The following is an 8,109-nucleotide window of genomic DNA, read 5'->3' on the forward strand; positions in this document are numbered from 1 at the left end:
CACACACACACACACACACACACACACACACACACACACACACACACACACACACACACACACACACACACACACACACAATCTAAAGAAACTAGCATATTATGCTGAATCACTTCCTCACAGTCTTCCTGAGCAGCTCACTGGTGACAGTGGAGAGGAAAACCTCCCATTTAACAGGAAGAAATAATAGAGAAGAGACTAAAGACAGCAGTGGAGCGAGGAAATGTGGTCAGTTTGTCCTCCAGCAGTCTAAAGGTCTCGACACACAGGGGGCTACAAATGACAATGATTCACGGCTGTCATTGCAACCAGGGTGAAATCCGACACACGGGACGCGATAGCTACGGCAGCGTTGTGAATCGTGTTTTCGGGTTGCTTGTCTTCAAAATATTTGATTGGCTCTTCTACTGCTTCTTGTGAAGTTATTGGTGGTTTGCAAAAAAAGGGGGTGTGCATTACAGATGTGTAAACTAAACAAATCTTGCAATGCTAATGGTGTTGAAAAACAGACGCACACCAAGATACGATTTTATGAGGAAAAACTTACCGGACAACTTCACCCTGGTGCCAACAAATTCACATAAAGCTGCTTGTTTAGTAATCACTTGGTGAAGGGTCATATAAAACTGGAAAGTTTGACAGAGCTAAAATAACATTAAAAGTGTTAGCTAACAGCAGTGTGCAGCATACTCTCCGCTCATTGGTCAGTCAATGAAACTTGAAAGTTGAACAGTTTTCAACTATCAAGCTCGCAGTGGTGGGCACCAGTCTGCTACAGCACAAACACGCTAATTGCAGACCTAAATATTTCATTTGCGCTTAAGTGGTCTTACTAATTTTTATAATTCATAAGCAGATTTGCTCTTTCTAAAATTAAAATGCAGTACCACTAATAACTAATTATCTACCAGTCATCATTATCTTGAAGAATGGAAGGTATGACTGTCAATGAATCACCACACATGTGATCTATCCAACAGCACCCTTCCCAGATAAACACACTTGTTGATGAGTTATACACATCCTTGCTGACAGTTGCTCTCGGTCACGGTTCTGATTTCCCACAATGCACAAGCAATCCACCAACGGGGTTAGACAGACATATAGTGGTCAACTGGAGCAACTACATGGAAAACTTTCATTTCCCGTCACAAATGAAATCCGTCATGTACCCAGAATGCATCGCTTCAGTTTTCTAAAAAACTGTTTTAAAATTACTTTATTGATGCTTCTTTAATGAAAAATCTCCATCCATTTTCTTCCACCTATCCGGGGTCGGGTCGCGGGGGCAGCAGCTTCAGAAGGGAGGCCCAGACCTCCCTCTCCCCAGCCACTTCTTCCAGCTCCTCCGGGGGAACTCCAAGGTGTTCCCAGGCCAGCCGAGAGACAGTCCCTCCAGCGTGTCCTGGGTCTTCCTTGGGGCCTCCTCCCGGTGGGACATGCCCTGAATACCTCACCAGGGAGAAGTCCAGGAGGCATCCTTACCAGATGCCCGAGCCACCTCAACTGGCTCCTCTCGACGTGGAGGAGCAGCGGCTCTACTCTGAGTCCCTCCCGGATGACCGAGCTTCTCACCCTATCTCTAAGGGAGAGCCCAGCCACTCCGCGGGGGAAACCCATTTCGGCCGCTTGTATCCGGGACCTCGTTCTTTCGGTCATGACCCAAAGCTTATGACCATAGATGAGGGTAGGAACGTAGATCGACCGGTAAATCGAGAGCTTCGCTTTCTGACTCAGCTCTCTCTTCACCACGACGGACCGGTACAGTGCCCGCTTTACAGCAGACGCTGCACCAATCTGCCTGTCGACCTCCCGCTCCCTTCTTCCCCCATTCGTGAACAAGATCCCCAAACACTTAAACTCCTCCACTTGAGGCAGGACGACCCCCCTGACCCGGAGAAGGCACTCTGCCCTTTTCCGGCTCAAGACCATGGCCTCGGATTTGGAGGCACTGAGCCTCATCCCGGCCGCTTCACACTCGGCCGCGAACCGCTCCAGCGAGAGCTGCAGATCTCGTTCCGATGAAGCCAACAGGACCATATCATCTGCAAAAAGCAGAGACGTGATCCTAAGGCCACCAAAACGGATCCCCTCAACACCTCGGCTGCGCCTAGAAATTCTGTCCATGAAAGTAATGAACAAAATCTGTGACAAAGGGCAGCCTTGGCGGTGTCCAACCCTCACCGGAAACGAGCCCGACTTACTGCCGGCAATGCGGACCAGACTCTGACACCGGTCGTACAAGGACCTGACAGCCCGTATCAAAGGGCCTGGTACCCCATACTCCCAGAGCATGAAAATGAAATTAATGTAAATTAATGAAAAATCTACAACAAGCAAAAGAAAAAGACAAAGAAGCAGCCTAACTAGCAATCCTCAACAACATTTTAAAGAATCAGCCGAACTAGCAATCCTCAACAACTTTTTAAAGAATCAGCCGAACTAGCAATCCTCAACAACTTTTTAAAGAATCAGCCGAACTAGCAATCCTCAACAACTTTTTCATTTTTACACCAGGAGCCAAAGTTCTGTTTCAGGAAATCACATCCCCAGCAATTGGCAGTTGTAGGATTAAGATGTTAAAAGGTTCACACACCGCTAGTTGGCAGTGTTGTGCATATAGTGTACATGAATTGTTGCTAGCTAATAAGTGTCAAATTGAACTTGCGCTTTAAAATTTGCTTCTGCTAGTTTTTCTATGACATAAGTTTTTTTGAAGTTGCGGACCTAAATATTTTCATAAGCGCTTTAAAAATTGCGGAGCTAATTAAGCTAGACCTTAAGCCTATAGCAGAAGAACTAAGGAATAAGTCAGGAAACCTAAACCTAACTATGGGATTTATCAAAATCATCTGTCTATGATGATTATTTCCTGGAAGATTAATTAAAATCCATCCAGTGGTGCATTGGAATGTTGCACTGGAGGACAGCCTTTCTTTTAAAAATTTAGAAAAATCCAATGTTTAAACTGGTTACGAGACATTAAACTTCTCAACATTTTGAAGGCTTCCACAGTTTTTACACAAAACACTGTTTAAACTACATGACTTTGAAGATTCAAACCACATAATGTTGAACTTTTCTTCCTATATATTGTATCTGTCTGGACTCCATGTACCAGTCTTTCCCCTCACTTTCCCCGTGTTTCGGGTTTCCTTTGCACCAGTGTGAGACTGATTGCAGCGCCCAGCTGTGACTGATCTGGACTGATTGTCACCGCTACAACCGTCTGAGCTGAACCACGCTCTATCATGTCAGACTGTAAATGTTACTTAGTGATGGTTTAAAGGCTGTCAGAAAATACAGCTCGACAGTAGATTCACTGTTGTCAAACTCACCTCTGGAGATGATTCCAATCTTTTATCTTCTTCCCCACAGACATAACAAGGTTCCACTTAGTTCCCTACAAAGCAGGTCTTTTTACTTGAGTTTCCTGTTGGGCTTTTTAGTATCTGCCTTTATGAGCTGTGAGATTAACTATCATGACAATCAAAACAAAGGTATTTTTGTCTTATTTCTACCCAGTGAGTGAAGAATTGCTTGTCAACACCGAAAACGATCCCTCCCTCCCAAGAGAGCAAAGTGCTTATTCCATTTTATCAAGTTTTTCTTTAAAACTAGAAGTGAATGTTCATATTGCCTATAAAATACTGTAGAGACATTTCTTTATTTCATTTTTTATTTCTGCCACCACCAGATCATGGTTTCAGTATAACTTATCGTTTATGCACAGTAACTGCTGCTGAAGCTGATTTTCTACTTTATTAAATGTACAGTGTCTCTCTGGGCTGCGGCTGGTTGAACAGCGAGGGACTCGCGTTGCAACATTTATGTGTTCTCAGTCTCCATGCTTGGATTGCACAGGTATTAGCTCTTGATGCTTGAATTTTGAACATATTCAAATGTTTTTTTTATTTTTTATCACAAGCATCTGCAGCCCATCTTGAGTGCAGGAGCTGTGTTTTGACCCCTGACAGAACCCATGATTATTTTAACATCTTATTCTGCTTATCTTTTCTAAAGTGTAGTTTAGTACGATAACTCAGGTGGGGTGGGTGTGAGTAATATGTGCTCACCTAGAGGACAGTTTTGAACAAAAATAAGCTGTGATTTCACAAACGGACTGTACAAACTGAGCCGTGTGGCTCACTGGTCGCCCTTATTTTCTTGCAATTTGGAATCAAGTTTGAGTCGACAACTGTTCTACTACAGCCGACTGAGATCCTACCTTAGAGCGCTGTCAGGTAGTGAGACACAGGTGTGTGGTTACCATGGTGACCCCGCTGCGCCACAGGCAGCCTTTTTCCTTTGAACCTGCTCCATTTTCCTTTGAACTTGTTTCTGTTTACTTATACAGCTCATACATCGAAAAATTAGCTTTGCCGGCTTACAAGACAAAAATAAGTCTCTAATTTTTGTAGGGCTTTATTAAAGCAGATTTTTACACAGCAGCTACATCAATACCCTTCAGGATTACTTTAGAAATGTTTGAGTTTTAAACTAATGTTGCTTCAAGACATCTCGATCTTGCTTTTAAATCCTTCTTTTTCACATCTAAATCATTCAGTTGGGGTCTATATAAAGTGGAACTGCAATGCTTTGGTCTGAATTTCTGGTTATTATAGCTCCATATCAGCCCGTTCAGCCACTTTTGCAGTTTGATAAGAGATATGATCATCTAATACAAATTTATTAAAGAGGCAATATGATGTAAAATCAACTTTTTAGAGTTTTATATCATGTTATAATGTTATACTCTCATCAAAAACATGTCAGAGTCTTACTTTGACTCATTCATGCATGTTTGAGAAATCCTGTAGTGTCCTGAGGCAGCCAGGCAGGGGAGCAAAAACAACTAGTTGGAACTAAAACCACATTTTGGGACCAGCTCCTCCTCTGGGCTGCGTCTCCAAGCTGAAATTCCTCATCACAGAGCACAAACACCCGCATGGCCTCGTGCTAAAATGGGCGGGGCATAAGCAGAAGGCGGTTCTTAAAGAGACAGAGTCCAATTTTAAGGTGTTTAGAAACAGATATGATGAGAAGTCAAGTTTATTTTCTATTTGAACATAAAAACAACATTTTAATAACAACTGAAGCTGACATAGTTATTTTATTATGGTATAGAATTTAAATATATGCCTGAGAAACACATAACATTGCCCCTTTAAAAGATGTCAGTAACAGAAGACTTGTCCATCCATTCTAATGTGGTGTCTGAATACATTTGTGTTTTGTGATAAGGCCTGAAGCTTGAGTTGAGAAGTATCTGTATATTTCAGTTATCAGAACTCCAGCTTCAGCACCATGTAGTGTCTAAATCTAAACATTCTCAGCCAACCCTAATAGGACATGTGTATGTAATGTCTTTACATCAGGGAGTGGCTGTTTTTAAAAAAAGGTGCTGACCCTAAACGTTCTGGGGGATTCTTGATGAATTGGGCCAGAGACCTCATGATTTGAATGATTGATTGATTGATTGATAATACTTTATTGATCCCACGGAGAAATTACAGTTCAGAACACCCGTTCACAAGACAAAACACAAACACGGGAGAACAGGTGGCCCCAGGTCTTGCAGCCACAGACCCTGCACAGGACAAGGATCATCATCATTAGGTTCAGGCTGTGATCTCAAATAAAGACTTCACTGTTTAAATAACTTCAAGCCTGTCAGAGTCATTTTTCCTGATCATCACACAGCGGCTGAAGACCCAGAAGAAATATACAACACACTTACAAGTTGGAGCCAGAGCTTGACCCAGAGCCAGAGGAGAAGAAAGACCACAAACAAGCAGAAACGTGAACTCACAAAATTTGGTTAGCCAGAAGTCTATGACCTTGTTTCACAGTTCTGCAGCAAATATTCAAAATACTTCATAGAGAATAGAGAAAACTGAACGAACTGAAAAATATGACCCAAACAGAATATAGATATCTATGCAGCACTAAGAGACTAAATTCAGCTTTTCTGCAGACACCAAGTACACAATAAAATGCATTTAGGTGTTAAAAAAGAGGATTTTAAGGCCCGTGTTGACCCAAGGACTGCAGGGACAGGGTAAATGCATTTTGATATTTAGTTTTTTTTTCATAACCTATCATGAAACTATACTCTTGTCCTATCATTCCCACAATTATCTTACTTTTACTGACCTTGCAGGTTTTTATATAGTGTTACAAAAGTACCAGATAAATATGGCCTTCTTAAATAGGGGTCCATTCTTCTAAAAGAAAACATTCTAGACATAATTATGTATCAAGATATGATCAATTAAAGTCCTCATTTGCATCACAATCCACAAACGGTATAACAAAGACAGGAGTTGTCTCACAGTAACAGGCTGTAGAACATGTAATTCTATCACAATTATTTTGTTTCTTCACCAAATATAATGAGTGGAATACTTGAGTCTTTTCAGCCATGGCAATGAAAAATGAGTAGACTTCAAGCTGCAACATCTTTAATACTGCTCCCCAGTCTTGAGCAGCTCCTGACACAAAGTTCATTAAATAGGTGATGCGTGAAAGCTCAGTGAATACTTGAGAGGCTGCTGTTGAATGACTTGGTAGAGCTCTGCTAACAACCCAAGTTTCCTGTATACGTATGGGTCTAGAGCTGGAACAAAGGCCCCGTGTAAGCTGACAACAGCTATTTATAGCAAAGACAGAGATGGAACTGGCTGAGCAAGAGTGGCAGTGCATCTGTAATCAAGAACACAGGGGAGGGCAGGAGTGGGTGACAGGAGAGGGGGGTGTTAGACTTCTTATGGGGAGAGACAGAAGCCAAGAAAAACGTACTGGTATTAAATTGTTTTTCTGAAGCGCAGTGACCTTAACCTTTGATGCAATTCGAACCAAATTAAAGAGGCAGAGAACTTGTCACAAGCTTGTCACTTCTGACATACAACATCAATTGAAGTTGAAGTTGGGAACAGGTATAAATTAGAAGGTTATACGTAACCTGAGAGCTTTTACTCTGAAGCTAAGCAACAAAAAATGATGTATAATGGCCACAAACACGTGAACTACCTAAAACAGCTACAAGAACTGAAAACTGGCCATTGTCCACTGTATTACAAATCAAACAAATGGGTGCATCTCAGTTGTAGATTTGTTGCTTTGAATATTGTGCTTTTGATTTCAAGCCCTGCTGTGTGTTAAAATGTCTTTAGGCAACAAGTCCTGTCGATTTTTTAAATCAGGAGCTTTTTTTTCGCTTTTTTTTGCTAGATCCCGTGGCCACGATCCCGTGACAGACTAATTCAAAACCTCTCTCTCAGCAGCTCTGTTTAATGAACCAGGTGATCCAATCAGATCCTCTAAAATATCAACATAATCGATGCTTGGCCAGAATGTTGGGTCGTCCTTCCATCCACCTCTCAGCTTGTACAGATTGGATAGTGTCTTGAACAAAATAATGAAGTAGCTTCACAACATCAGCTTGGGTTATACTTCAATACAACATGAAACAACGGGTTGGTGATTGTGTCATTTCGGAACACTATAAACTGGCTGAAGATGAGGTGGGCATATATTATCAAAATTCCTTTCTCTTCCCTCCCACAGCTCATATAAATTTATAAACAACAATAATGATGGCTGAATACTGTATTTTTTCACTCAACAATCAGTGTTGAATTGGGTGAAGAGTCCACATGGGGAAACCTTTTTCTTTATTAACGGTGGTGATGGAAAAAAGATGTGATGAGCTGCATGCTCACGTTCTATAGGATCAAACCAGCTGCTCTTCTAGCTCTTTTCCTAAGTGCAGGACCGCTGCAGTGTTCCTCATGAACAAACACACCCACAAAGTTCTAACCAATCACATGCTCCGAGTCGCAAGATCTGCATCGCAGAGTTCTGACTGGAGACAATAGCTGTGTTTCCATTGACCATGAAAATGCGCAAATAAGAATTTCGAAAATACAGTGGGTAAAATAAGTATTGAAAACGTCACCATTTTTCTCAGTAAATATATTACTAGAGGTGCTAATGACTTGAAATTTTCACCAGATGTCAGTAACAACCCAAGTGATCCATACATACAAAGAAATCAAACCATAAATGTCCAGAAATGAAGTTATTTGTAATAATGTGGAATGGCAC

This window comes from Austrofundulus limnaeus, unplaced genomic scaffold (genome assembly GCF_001266775.1).
Source record: "Austrofundulus limnaeus strain Quisiro unplaced genomic scaffold, Austrofundulus_limnaeus-1.0 Scaffold212, whole genome shotgun sequence".
Lineage (NCBI taxonomy): Eukaryota > Metazoa > Chordata > Actinopteri > Cyprinodontiformes > Rivulidae > Austrofundulus > Austrofundulus limnaeus.